The sequence below is a fragment of the Salmo trutta genome, chromosome 1 (genome assembly GCF_901001165.1).
Source record: "Salmo trutta chromosome 1, fSalTru1.1, whole genome shotgun sequence".
Classification (NCBI taxonomy): Eukaryota; Metazoa; Chordata; class Actinopteri; order Salmoniformes; family Salmonidae; genus Salmo; species Salmo trutta.
The window spans coordinates 71,201,083-71,216,674 of record NC_042957.1 but is presented as its reverse complement, the minus strand read 5'-3'; positions in this window follow the sequence as shown (position 1 = coordinate 71,216,674).

Genomic DNA, 15,592 nt, shown 5'->3' with positions numbered 1-15,592 from the left:
GCCATGGAAACCCATTCCATGAATCTCCCAATGAACAGTGTTTGTGCTGATATTGCTTTCAGAGGCAGTTTGGAACTCGGTAGTGAGTGGTGCAACCGAAGACAGATGATTTTTACGTACTATCCGTTTCAGCACTCGGCGGTCCCATTCTGTGAGCTTGTGTGGCCTACCACTTCGCGGCTGAGCCGTTGTTGCTCCTAAACATTTCCACTTCACAATAACAGCACTTACAGTTGATCAGGGCAGCTCTAGCAGGGCAGAAATTTGATGAACTGACGTGTTGGAAAGGTGGCATCCTATGACGGTGCCACGTTGAATGTCACCGAGCTCTTCAGTAAGGCCTTTCTACTGCCAATGTTTGTCTATGGAGATTGCAAGGCCGTGTGCTCGATTTTATACACCTGTCAGCAACGGGTGTGGCTGAAATAGCCGAATCCACTAGTTTGAAGGGGTGTCCACACACATTTATATGTAGTGTATTTAATTTTGAGTTTTCATTCCAACATTACACTTTATATACATCACAGAAGACAATTTGACAAAGAAACACCATATTTTCGCAGTTTAAACAAATATAATGTTTATTAATTATGAAATGATGAAACATATTAATAACATTCCACCCATGAGGCCACTAGAAGGTGATTTGGTAATTTGACTCACTTCTATCGCATCATTAATTGGGGTGTGTTTGTGTGTGGAGTGTGTATGTGTGTGTGCATGCGTAGCTATCTGACACATGTGCTTGCATGTGTGTGTTTGTGCACATGCCTGCATGCGTTATCGATGTAGGCTACATCATATACATGTATATCCTTACAGAACTGTTGTTATTCAATGTGTTTCTGTGGGCTAATAGCGGTAAGGCCAAATTCAGTGTCTAATCAAATATCTGTTTTCATACTTACAGGGGTCCTAAAAGTCCAAATGAAATTTCTAAATGATACTTGGTATGACCATCTTAAAACAATTCCCTATGTCAGCTTAGTAGAAACCCAGCCCTGGGCCCTTAGACCTTTTAAAGGCAATGTTCCTGTGATGGCATTTATGGTAAACGCTGCAGATGTCGGTTGAATCGGAAATTACCTTTAAATGTCAAGTGTGCTACAATGCAGCTTCGATTTGAATCCTGGCCTAAGTATATGACTTGGTTGCTGTTTTCCTCTGAGGAATGTACACAAACATTCCATACAGGGCATGGTTAATGGCCAACAGAACATTAGACCATTCTTAAAGGGTCTCCATAAAAACCTCATATGCTATGACATCAAAGCGTTTCCAATGGCTGCCACTGTATAAGGTACATGTCCACCTGTTGAAGTAAAGCCCTTCAGTGTGATGATAAAACCATGTCTGCTGGTACTTGTACACGCTAGTGTCCTTATAATGTCCTTAGTGGAATCCTGTCCGTGTCCCACTGTCTCAATAAGGTCTGCACAATAAATTGTCAATGATCTCAACAGCCGAGACAGAGCCATTGCGCTTACACTATATCCCAAGGAAATCTGGGTGAGAAAGGCTTTGGCCTTCTTTTCTATCAAGTACCACACGAATTATCTATTAACATAACCTTACCTTTTTTTGCTTTGTGTTTTTTATTCAAGTTTTCTTGTATCAAGCTGTGCCCTAAAACTCTACTTTCTGAAGACCGTCATCATCGTGGCTGGTCTGGTGCAGCTGGTTAGTCAGACAGACATGCCTTAAAGGGTCTCCTAATGCCTCTGCCATGTCTGCTGGTGACTACACTTCCATGTCCTTACAGTGTCTTCACAGGAATCCTGTCCCACGGTCTTGTCTTGTCTTTATATAACAGGAATCCTGTCCCACGGTCACAGTAAGGTCTCCGTATAATAGCTAATGTTCTCAATAATAACCAAGCCAGAGGCACAGGGCTAACACTTATCAAATTCCAAGAAAACCTGAGTAGTTAGAGGAAGTGGTTGGCCTACTTTCCCACCAAGAACATTTGCATTACATTTTCTACTTCAATTCTTCGTTTTGTATTAGTGTCAAGCTGTGCTGTAAAACCCTACTTTCTGAATATCGTCATTGTCGTGGCTGGTCTGGTGCAGCAGGTTGGTCCGACAGACACAGCTAGGTGGTCACTATGACGGCCAGTAAGACGTAGCAGTGGGAGCTAACCGCTAACAGGTAATTTCCCTATCAGCGCGGTGACTCCGCGCTTACAAAGGAACAGATGTGGAAATGTGGGATGACACAGCAGCCATTATTCCATCTTCCATTTCCATCATGTTTTCCTGAAACGTGGGGTGATGGAGGGGACAACAGAACAGCCATTATTCCATCTTCCATTTCCATTTCTTTCCCCCGTCCTCATCAAAGCAGGAACTGTGACTTCAATATTTCCTACCGTCTGACCCCTTTCAGAATTAGACTTAGTCTACTAGGGTCCAGCATCTTGGTCTTCCTATCGACATTGTTTGTGTCAGCTGCTTATGTTTATGGCTTGGTGTTATGTTGCATTCGTAACCAAGTGGGAGGTGGGAATTTACCAGTTGTTAAGTCGTAAATACCAGGTGTATGCATTCACGTGCTTTGAACTCATTGAGAAACACCGATTGGCTAATGGCAACAAGCTGCGTAAAACATAAACTAAAAGTACAGCTATCATGCTTGTAAACAAATTATAGTGTTCCGTAACCATATTAATAGATCACTTTTAATAAATAATGATTTGTTGTTGTATTAAACTGCCAAAAATGTTGTTATGGAGGTCATTTGGTTTGTAGGTGATGTCAGAGGTCAGCATGTGGGAGTAGTGGGAGCTCAGGATGATAGACTAGTTTCCTACTAGTAATTACCAGTTGGAGAGCCGTTAATGTAGATTATTTATTAGTCGTATGTGGTACATTCCCACTTCCCACTTCGTTACGAATGCAGCATTACATTGTCATGTATTCCGCCAGATCTTACAACGCCTTAGGTATTTTACATATCGGCTAACCACATCACATGTTATAGCAATCTGGTGCCCAACGGCACAAATGGTGATGTGGCACGTAACCATTGGTTGATGCATGCAACATCTGAGCAGGGAAACACAACCTTAATGTTCTACTTGGGGGTACAATACCTCCTGCTACTCAAGGAAAACCGAATCAGGTGTGAGCCTGCTCACAGTAGAGAAGCATCAGGTGTGGTTGAGTGCAAGCACCAATCAGAATTCTGGAATTGGCACCTCCCACCAGGTATAGAAAGCCTGCATTTGGGTTGCTCTGATGGAAGATCTCACTCAATGTCTAAACCGGCAAGGAGGCACATGCCTATGACCAAGTTTCCACCAGTGATGTACTACACTTTTAGAAAAGCACGTGCTATCTAGAACCTAAAAGGGTTCTATGATTGTCCCCATAGGAGAAGCCTTTGAATAACCCTTTTTGCTTCCAGTTAAAGCCCTTCTGAGTTCCATGTAGATCCCTTTCCTACATGGAACCCAAAATAGTTCTACCTGGAACCAAAAAGGATTCTCCTATGTGGACAGCTGAAGAACCCTTTTGGAACCCTTTTTTCTAAGAGTTGCTTGCAGTCAGTGATTTCATGTCGTGGACAAATGTGGCAACATTGAGATTCTTGCAGCGAACCGATATCGTGGACATTTGTCCCACCATCGAGTTCCTGACATTAATGGATATCGTGGACAATGTCCCAACATCCAGATTCCGAGCTGGCATGAAAAATAAAACTCACTGTACGACTTAAACCCTTGATTTATTTGATATAGCAAGGAAACCAGTGTTATAAAATAAAGAGATTGAGTTAGTTAAATGAAGGGATAAAGGAGAAAGCTATACACTCCTACATTTATGTATCATTTATAACCCGAGCCATTAGTTGATTACTGAAGAGGCATTTGTTCATTATTAAGTAGGCATTTGTTATTGAAGTTGTGGCGTGGCGTGGCATGCATCGATATGTTCGGCTAATGATCCGTCTTCCCGTTATTGCAACGGAGTCAACTTGGGCCTTAACACTTGGGCCTTAACACTTGGGCCTTAACACTTGGGCCTTAACACTTGGAAATGAAGTGAGCAGGGCTAGCTTTCCCGAAGCCTTGGTAGCTCAAGTTGAATGGAATGTCTTTGCACAACCATGCTGCACAGCCAAAAACTAGGAAATAAATCCAGGTTTGATGGTGAACCTTCTATTCGTCAATAAACAAACTTTGTATAAAAGGAACTACAGAGGTAGGATGTAAATGTAATCACCCTGTTGCAGGAGGACGTCCCTGAAATACAGGACATGTAAAACCTGTACTGTATTTGAGGTTTAAAATGGCTTCTGAAGTTTGTAATTTCCACTTCGAAATTTCAGACTTGATTTTCCCTTAAGAAAAATGTTACAACCACTAGAAAAATGTCCATTAATTATAATCCACATGATAAATCACATTGGATTATTTTCATGCTGTAGCAAACTGTCTGAAATTAAGATTCTACATCTGTACTAAGCTTTTGTGATAATTTAAAATCTGCTTTACACTGTAAGAGTTAGTCATTAGTCCACACTTGAGTGACTCACACATTGAAGAAGTCTGATATCACCTGCTTTGCATTTGGCACATTTGGAAGATTAATTGGATTTGTCTCTGAATGCTTTGGGGGGTGCTGGCAGGGTGGCAGGGGTTGGGGGATTGGCATGTGTCAGACGTGCCTTAAAGGTGATTGGCTTATCTCTCTGACCATTTCTCATATGTTCTCTCTATCTCTCCCTCTCTTTCTCTCTCTCGTTCTGTATCGCTCCCACCTATTGTTAGACCTCTAAGCTAAAGCTAATGAGCCAGTCCTGCATCCCTGTGTTTTGCTAGATAAAGTTAATTCCTCTCATTTCGCTCTGATTTAAATAATTAGTTAAACTAGAGAGCGAGAGCTACAAATAGACTTAGCTGTTTCTCTGAGAAAACAGAATGGTCTGACAAGGACACTTTGAACGAGTTCCATTATGAAATGGGAATGTACAGCAAGGAAACTGAGGTGAGCATATCAGTTCACACCACAATGATAAGCTAGTGGTGATGACAACGTGACAACAAATATTCCTGAAATAATGCCATGCCTTCCATTGACCCATGTATGTGTACAAAATCATCTACAAAATAGAAGATACATAGGAAAAGTTCAAGCAATTACTGGTATGTCTTTTGGGTCCACACCCCGTTAGGCCATTCTACCAGTCTCTCTCCGTATGATGTCACTCACAAGTGTCTGAAATCCATACGACTGGGTAGCGTTATGTTTTTACTCCATGAACTGGATTCAACTGGCTTTCTAGGTACACACCATAAACAACAAGGATCATAACATTAATCTGGGTTACATCGATAATATGATACCATATCTTCTCAAACCAAGCCAGTCAGCTCTGACACAGTTTTCATCCAAAGACCATATGAACTACTCACTTTCACAAAACATAACATCCTTTCTTCCTTCTTCTGTCAAATAGACATGTGTGAACAGTGAATACAAGAATACGTTTGTCACGTCCTGACCAGTATAAGGGTTATTTGTTTCTTGTTTTGCCTGTGTGAGCCTGACAAGACTGTTTTGTTGTTCGTGAGTTCTTTGTTTGTTATTTTGGTGTTTTCTTGGTTGAAAATATATACAAGATGAGCATCTACATTCCTGCAGCGTTTTGGTCCTCCATTCCCGACGACAACTGTTACAGAATCTCCCACCACAAATGGACCAAGCAGCGGAGTAAGGAGCAAGGGGAATTCGATATAGACTGGCGGGAGAAATGGACCTGGGAGGAAATTCTGGACGGGGCTGGACCTTGGCACTAGGCTGGGGAATACCGTCGCCCACGGGGGGAAATCGAGACAGCCAAGGCGGAGAGGCGGAGGTACGAGGCCTTGTACGCGCTGAGGGAGAAGCACGAGAGGCACCCCCAATAATTTTTTTTGGGGGGGGGGCACACGGGTAGTTTGGCTGGGCCAAGGATGAGCCATAAGCCAGCTACCAGTGTTTATATGGAGGACCGTATGGAGTGGAGGGCGCCGTGTTTTGCTGAAGTGCGCACAATCTCGCCCATATGCACGCACAGTCCAGTGCGAGTTATTCCAGCCCCTCGCAGATGCCGTGCTAGAGTGGGCATCCAGCCTGGTAGGAGGATGCCTGCGCAGCGCGTCTGGTCACCGGTGCGCCTCCTAGGACCAGGCTACCCTACGCCCGCTCTACGCACGGCAACCATCAGGCCCCTGCACAGCCCAGTTCGCCCTGTACTAGCACCCCGCTCGCACAGGGCTACTAGTTCCATCCAGCCAGGACGGGTTGTGCAGGAGGTGAGATCAAGACCGCCTGTGCGCCTCCATGGCCCGATGTTTCCAGTTCCATGTCTCTCGTGCGGACCCGGAAGTGCGAAACCCCAGTCTGGCACGTCCAGTACCAGCACCACGCACCAGGCTTCCAGTGCGTCAGCCCAGTCCGACTCGTCTTGTTCCCGCTCCCCGCACTAGCCCGGAGGTGCATGTTCCCAGGCTGATACCTCCAGTACCAGCACCCCGCATCAGGCTTCCAGTGCGTCAACCCAGTCCGACTCCGCCTGTTCCCGCTCCCCGCACTAGCCCTGAGGTGCATGTCCCCAGACTGGCACATCCAGTACCAGTACCACGCATCAGGCTTCCAGTGCATCAGCCCAGCCTCGAGAGTTCGGCAATAGTGTGCAGTCCAGAGTATCCGGCAACGGTGTGCAGTCCAGAGTATCCGGCAACAGTGTCTAGTCCGGAACCGAGGGAGACTGCCTGTAATCCGGAACCGAGGGAGTCTGCCTGTAATCCGGAACCGAGGGAGTCTGCCTGCGACCCGGAACCGAGGGAGTCTGCCTGCGACCCGGAACCGGGGGAGTCTGCCTGCGACCCGGAACCGGGGGAGTCTGCCTGCGACCCGGAACCGGGTGAGTCTGCCTATGACCCGGAACCGGGTGAGTCTGCCTATGACCCGGAACTAAGTAAGTCAGTTGACGATCCGGAACTAAAAATGATTAACTATGTATTTAATGAGTCTGACTACAGTGTGGAAAGGAAGAGGTCTGCCTACGATCCGGAACAAGGGGAGTCTGCCTACGGCCCGAAACTAATCAAGTCTGTCTGCATTCTGGAGGACAGTAGGCCGGAGCCAGAACCACCTCCTGTATAGGTGGGTTGGGGAGGGGGGGTGTAGCACTAGTGCCGTCGGTGACGGCAGCCACCCTCCCTTCCCTCCCTTCAGTTTAGGGGGATTTTTTTTTTGTTTTTTTAATTTATTTTTATTTATGAGGTGCATCCGGGGTCTGCACCTTTAGGGGGGGGGGGGGGTACTGTCACGTCCTGACCAGTATAAGGGTTATTTGTTTCTTGTTTTGCCTGTGTGAGCCTGACAAGACTGTTTTGTTGTTCGTGAGTTCTTTGTTTGTTATTTTGGTGTTTGTATTTGTTTTCAACCAAGAAGATGAGCATCCACATTCCTGCTGCGTTTTGGTCCTCCATTCCCGACGACAATCGTGACAATGTTAATGTTTTCTAAATGAAACATCACAAAGTGCACATTTTCTTTGAATGTGTTGATTGGTTTCTGCCTTTGTCCAAATCCTTGCACTCGTTCTTCATACAATACTGGATATATACTGTACGTATAGTGATCATTACATCACAGTTTATCCTAACTGATGCTGTGATACTCATTGATCTGTTAACTAATTCATGATCGAGATAGACAAAGAGCAAGGAGGCCACGGGTGCGTTCAGTACGACAGAACGTTGTGCAATGTTTAATTCAACAGAAACGGTACTCTACAACCAGTTAAAGAAAGGCGTGATTATGGTGGCCCAGAGGGTGACTGTGTATGGTGTGCTGCAGCACGACTCGAGATTTGAGATTTCAAATGGTGAGACCCATAATGACCAGGCCACACCTCGCCATACCCACCAAACAGGAGAAACCATACTTCAAAGGCTTTTGAAGAACAGTGAGCATCGTTTTGGGGAAACGTGTCGTTCAGTACAAACCGTCACGAAACGTAGCAAACGTTGAAGCCAACTGAACGCACCCCTGGAGTCTGTTTATCTGTTTCCTGCACTAATGAGACATGAGGGAAACCAGTTAAGGCCTGGTTGTGTAATGGAGGGAGAGGGGAACAATACACCTCACTGTGGATGACCAGCTCTCCCAGACATTCAGCAGGAATTCACCTCCAAACACTTAATGGGGCTTCTGCAGATTCCAGCCCAATAAACGCACAAATACAAGCACAAATACGACAATACCAAAAGCACTCAAACTAGATTAAGGAGAATTTAGTTGCATAGTTCACGGCACAAACAGGCATCCAAACTGGCATCCAACTATAATTGAGTTGAGCTCGAAGCCAAGTAGAAGAATTGACCTTCTCCCCGATAGCTACAGTAGTTAGAAACAGACTGCATCAGCATGGAAGTTGCCAAACCATTTTCTCACAAAACAACATTTATAAATAGACACAATTGCTGTAAGAATGACATAATAAAGGTGCTGTAAGAATGACATAATAAAGGTGCTGTAAGAATGACATAATAAAGGTAATTTAATAATGTCATAATAAAGGGGATTTAATAATGACATAATAAAGGTGCTGTAGGAATGACATAATAAAGGTGATTTAAGAATGACATAATAAAGGTGATTTAATAATGACTAAAATAAAGGTGATTTAAGACTGACATAATAAAGGTGATTTAGGAATGACATAATAAAGGTGATTTAAGAATGACATAATAAAGGTGATTTAGGAATGACAAAAATAAAGGTGATTTAATAATGACATAATAAAGGGGATGTAAGAATGTCAATAATAGATGGTGTCTGACTGTCTCTATAATGTTGATGCTGTTATTGTGTGTAATTACCCTTTATTGTGATTTGTGTGCAGCCCAGGAAGAGTGTCTACTGCTGAAGGGGATCTGTACAAACACATGTTAGAGAAAGGCATGTAAGACCTCACTACTGGACTAATCTCTATTTCCTTCCAGTCTCCTCAACCATTCTGGTGCACTTGCCTTTCCAATTTCCATCATTGGGATAAAATGTGCAGGAAAGATTCTCAAAATACAATTTGCACGCACACATTAGGCACACAGGAAGCCTGGAATCAACCATTGCCCTAATCACAGCCTCCGTCAGAGAATGGAGAGAGGAAAATGAAGTGGAGAGCAGTAATGTGAGGATACGTTTGAAGTTGCTCTGATTGAATCCTCTGGTCAAAGACCCAGACAGCTTTTCTGTGAATCAATCAGAGGCTACATTACAGAACCGACCCAGGCCCGCGTTTCATCTAATGCCTGCTGTGATAATGGTGTAATTTCCAGGGTTACAAACTAGTAGTTGGAATATGTATAGCTTTTAACAGCTCAAAATACAGAAAGCAAATAGAATTAATTGGATCAGGAGAAGCATGGCCGGCTGGTATGAATTTATTACAATCCCGCTTTGATGGAAGGGTGTAATATTTTATTTAATGTAGATTTAGTGGAGTTATTTGAGTTCCAACGCCTGACATTCTATTGATTCTACAACGGGTTGGTCAAAACAAGCATTGTGATTGGTTGAGATACGTTCTAAGCTGTCCTGCTAATACAATTTTCCACGGGTATGACGCAGAAGTACTTGTTTAATGTTCTATTTTAAGGATCACGACGCTGTTCTTGATATCACGGAAAATGACAAGCGAAAAGCAATAAGGCTTTTATTAAACACATGATTTCCCGTCCAATAGAAGGAACAACCAACACGCTTGGCTAGCAACCCTAGATGTGTGTCAGGATATCCTCGTGGAAAGATGAAATAGTATAAATACATTTATCAAAAAAAAGTTTCATGAAAATATGTCATACATTTGTTGTATGTTGATAATCCTTTGTAGGGTTATCGGCTTTGCCTTGTATCTACGACCGCAGCACAGCCATGCTAAAAACGTCACAACACATGCCCTCTCGTGTACAATTGCTTTTGAGAACTTTTCCATAAAATATTTGTAGTTGGGTGTTTTTGGGTGTAATGTTCAGTGTTTTACTTTGGGATCATGTATTTTCATACTATCTTGGTTGTGACAGACACAGAGAGCGAGATAGACACAGAGAGAGACGAAGGGAGAGAGAGAGAGACGAAGGGAGAGAGGGAGACAAAAAGAGAGGGAGACAAAGAGAGAGAGAGGGAGACAAACAGAGAGAGAGGGAGACAAAGAGAGAGAGAGGGAGACAGACAAAGAGAGAGAGAGGGAGACAGACAAAGAGAGAGAGAGAGACAGACAAGGAGAGATAGAGGGAGATAGACAAAGAGAGATAGACAAAGAGAGAGAGGGAGACAAAGAGAGAGAGAGACACAGAGAGAGAGAGAGAGAGAGAGAGGGAGACAGACACAGAGAGAGGGAGAGACAGACACAGAGAGAGAGAGGGAGACAGACAAAGAGAGAGAGGGAGACAGACAAAGAGAGAGTGAGATGAAGCGAGTGAGGGAGACAGACACAAATAAAAAGAGGGAGACAGACAGAGAGAGAATGAGAGGGAAGAAACAGAGAGAGAGGGAGACAGACAGAGAAAGGGAGACACACACAGAGAGAGAGAGAAAGAGGGAGAGGGAGACAGACACACAGAGAGGGAGACAGACACACAGAGAGGGAGACAGACACACAGAGAGGGAGACAGACACACAGAGAGACAGAGAGAGAGGGAGAGAGACAGAGAGAGGGAGAGATACAGAGGGAGAGAGACAGAGAGAGAGAGACACAGAGAGAGAGAGAGAGAGAGAGAGAATCCCATCAGTTTAAGAATAATGGGAACATTGTGGAGAGCAGGTTCCTTGCTGTTTTCCATCGATTGCACCATGAACAAGATGTGCTAAAACTCACTGCTCCCAACTAATATGAGTGGGCTTTGATAAACCCATTGAATGAGAAATTAAATTGTACTCACACAGACAGTGACACGCAGACACTCACAATCACACACTAAATCACATATCCTACCTACAGCGTCCGTCTCCTGTCCCTTGTGGCCATAGCTTTGTGAGACATTAGCCTGGCATGATGCTAATCAACAGCTGGGGTCTACTGTATTTGTAGCCTGGCATGATGCTAATCAACAGCTGGGGTCTACTGTATTTGTAGCCTGGCATGATGCTAATCAACAGCTGGGGTCTACTGTATTTGTAGCCTGGCATGATGCTAATCAACAGCTGGGGTCTACTGTATTTGTAGCCTGGCATGATGCTAGTCAACAGCTGGGGTCTACTGTATTTGTAGCCTGGCATGATGCTAATCAACAGCTGGGGTCTACTGTATTTGTAGCCTGGCATGACGCTAATCAACAGCTGGGGTCTACTGTATTTGTAGCCTGGCATGATGCTAATCAACAGCTGGGGTCTACTGTATTTGTAGCCTGGCATGACGCTAGTCAACAGCTGGGGTCTACTGTATTTGTAGCCTGGCATGATGCTAGTCAACAGCTGGGTTGTACTATATTTGAAGCCTGGCATGATGCTAGTCAAAAGCTGGGGTTTACTGTATTTACCCAGATTAATACTAAGTGTGTGTGAGCCTGGCATATTTGTGAAGAGAGAGAAAGAGAGAGAGAAAGACAGATAGACATAGAGGTCTGCTCACCAACCAAGAATTCCCAAAATGGGACAAAGACCAAATTGTGACTCTGCATGCAGAATTCTGCAAAAATATCCTGTGTGTACAACATAAAACACCAAATAATGCATGCAGAGCAGAATTAGGCCGACACCCGCTAATTAACAAAATCCAAAAAAGAGCCGTTAAATTCTACATCCACCTACAGCGATTCTCAAACCTTCCATAACAAAGCCATCACCTAGGCACACCTGGCTCTCAAGAGAAGACAGGCTACGTGCACATTCCCCACAAAACGAGGTAGAATCTGAGCTGCACTTCCTAACCTCCTCCCAAATGTATGACCATATTAGAGACACATATTTCCCTCAGATTCCACAGACCCACAAAGCATTTGAAAACAATCCAATTTTGATAAACTCCCATATATATTGGGTGAAATACAACAGTGTACAGTCACAGCAGCAATATTTGTGACCTGTTGCCACAAGAAGGGCAACCAGTGAGTAACAAACACCATTGTAAATACAAACTATATTTATTTTCCCTTTTGTACTTTAACTATTTGCAGATCATTACACCACTGTATATAGACATAATATGACATTTGAAATGTCTTTATTCTTTTGTAACTTTTGTGAGTGTAATGTTTACTGTTAATGTTTTATTATTTATTCCACTTTAGTTTATTACCTAATTCACTTCCTTTGGCAATGTTAACATATGTTTCTCATGCCAATAAAGCCCCTTAGATTGAGAGAGAGAGAGAGAGAGAGAGAGAGAGAGAGAGAGAGAGAGAGAGACATTTACATTTACATTTATGTCATTTAGCAGACGCTCTTATCCAGAGCGACTTACAAATTGGTGCATTCACCTTAAGATATCCAGTGGAACAACCACTTTACAATAGTGCATCTAAATCTTTTTGGGGGGGGTGGGGTTGAAGGATTACTTTATCCTATCCCAGGTATTCCTTAAGAGAGAGAGAGAGAGAGAGAGAGAGAGAGAGAGAGAGAGAGAGAGAGAGAGAGCGAGAGAAGAACATGGCTCTCCTACTGTATGTTTCTGTTTGGTCTTGGTTGTTGCTCTCCTACTGTATGTTTCTGTTTGGTCTTGGTAGTTGCTCTCCTACTGTACGTTTGTTTGGTCTTGGTTGTTGCTCTCCTACTGTATGTTTCTGGTTTGGTCTTGGTTGTTGCTCTCCTACTGTATGTTTCTGTTTGGTCTTGGTTGTTGCTCTCCTACTGTATGTTTCTGGTTTGGTCTTGGTTGTTGCTTTCCTACTGTATGTTTCTGGTTTGGTCTTGTTTGTTAGTCTCCTACCATATGGTACTGGTTAAGTGTTGCTAAATTACAGAGCAGAATACTGGGTACACGATATGAATGCATCATACTTTTATCTACTAACATGTGGGTCTGACCTTCTCTGTGCATCTGTGTGGTGCATCACAGACGACAAGGGGAATAGTAGGTCAATGTGTGTCAGCAATTCACTGTGACGTACAAATAAAGAAACAGGTCATTGTGCTAGAGCTAGATTTGACCTTACTGCTTTATCTTCACCTTCTCTCTATTTTATAGCAGGGTATGCTAATATCATAGAGAATATGACTTTCTGACTCCATCGTCATCCAGGATTTAGACCTTGGAGGCTAATCTTCCTAATTAACCACTTGGGACAGAGGAGTCGAGACACAAAGGTATTAAAGATACTGCATCGTACACAAGACACTTTGGATTTAGAGGACTGGCATCAGGGAGGTATTTCCAGTATTGAAACGTACAACAAGACACTTGGGACTTAGAGGAATGAAACCAGGGAGGTCTTACCGATACTGAATTGTACACAAGACAGACAAACACAGAGTTGAGACAGAAATATAAACAGGCAGGCAAGTTGTGAGCTTTCTATAAACCTGTACAGAAAAATACTTTGGGGAGACCGATATAGAACACATATTCATCATATTAATACTTTACTAGGGCATACAAAATGTGATAGGTGCTAGGTGCTAGGTGCAGAAGTCAACCAAACGCTTTTTCAGCTCTATGCCAACATATTTTTATCCCACAACAAATACATTGCACTCTCTGCACTCCCCTCTCTGCAGCCAAGAGTTGTACGTCAGAGATGCTGACAAAATCAAACTACTTAAATCTTGTATCTACAAATAGATCACTGATGAGAGCAATTCTCTACAGTGCTAATTGAAATCACACGTTTCCAATGTGTGAGGGCTGGCTAAGTGAATAAATTGCTATCTATGACAACAGTAGCACTCGCATTCGTTATACTTATTCTTAAAAATACCAGTTAATTAAGTCTGCCTACCTACTCTTGCCACATATTATTATAAGAGGTTCATCAGAGTTTGCAACTGAGCGTAGCGTTTCGAGAAAAATAAAACTATTGCAGATGAAATTGTTACTTTTCATCTCCTTGGCAAGATGAGTTTCCTGTAATGAAATCTAACTAAGGGGACAGATCAAACAGCACTGAACTCTCTGGCACTGTCCTGAAACAACGCCTGGACTCTAGTCCCGAGGCACATGTTTAGATCTGAGAGGAGTGGAAATATTCCACCTACAGTAGCTTATCAGAGGAACATGTGGAGCATCTACCATAGTAGATTAGGACCTAGAGGTAGAGGCCTAGTGACTGTCTCTGGACATTTGCCAACACAATATTTTGCCTTTTCGTGACATACATTAAATGGATCAATATACTGTAGTATTTATATACAGTAGTATTTATTTGTATTTTTATGGTGTTTTGAGTAAATATGATTCTAAGGGTTTATGGATGAAGGTTAAAGTTATTGTTGATTCTATACTGAGATTGTTGACTTAAAGCCGGCTGCTGACCAACCCCACCTGTGTGACCCTGTGTGTAAAGGGAGAGAAAGGAGACAGCTGCTGGGTCATGTCGATAATATGCCCGGAGGAGACTTAGATTGTGTTGGTTCAACTTGTTTAACATGCCCGGAGGAGACTTAGATTGTGTTGGTTAAACTTGTTTAACATGTCCGGAGGAGACTTAGATTGTGTTGGTTAAACTTGTTTAACATGCCCGGAGGAGACTTAGATTGTGTTGGTTCAACTTGTTTAACATGCCCGGAGGAGACTTAGATTGTGTTGGTTAAACTTGTTTAACATGTCCGGAGGAGACTTAGATTGTGTTGGTTAAACTTGTTTAACATGTCCGGAGGAGACTTAGATTGTGTTGGTTAAACTTGTTTAACATGCCTGGAGGAGACTTAGATTGTGTTGGTTAAACTTGTTTAACATGTCCGGAGGAGACTTAGATTGTGTTGGTTAAACTTGTTTAATAACATGTCCGGAGGAGACTTAGATTGTGTTGGTTAAACTTGTTTAACATGCCCGGAGGAGACTTAGATTGTGTTGGTTAAACTTGTTTAACATGCCCGGAGGAGACTTAGATTGTGTTGGTTAAACTTGTTTAACATGTCCGGAGGAGACTTAGATTGTGTTGGTTAAACTTGTTTAACATGCCTGGAGGAGACTTAGATTGTGTTGGTTAAACTTGTTTAACATGTCCGGAGGAGACTTAGATTGTGTTGGTTAAACTTGTTTAACATGCCCGGAGGAGACTTAGATTGTGTTGGTTAAACTTGTTTAACATGTCCGGAGGAGACTTAGAATGTGTTGGTTAAACTTGTTTAACATGTCCGGAGGAGACTTAGATTGTGTTGGTTAAACTTGTTTAACATGTCCGGAGGAGACTTAGATTGTGTTGGTTAAACTTGTTTAACATGTCCGGAGGAGACTTAGATTGTGTTGGTTAAACTTGTTTAACATGCCCGGAGGAGACTTAGATTGTGTTGGTTAAACTTGTTTAACATGTCCGGAGGAGACTTAGATTGTGTTGGTTAAACTTGTTTAACATGTCCGGAGGAGACTTAGATTGTGTTGGTTAAACTTGTTTAACATGTCCGGAGGAGACTTAGATTGTGTTGGTTAAACTTGTTTA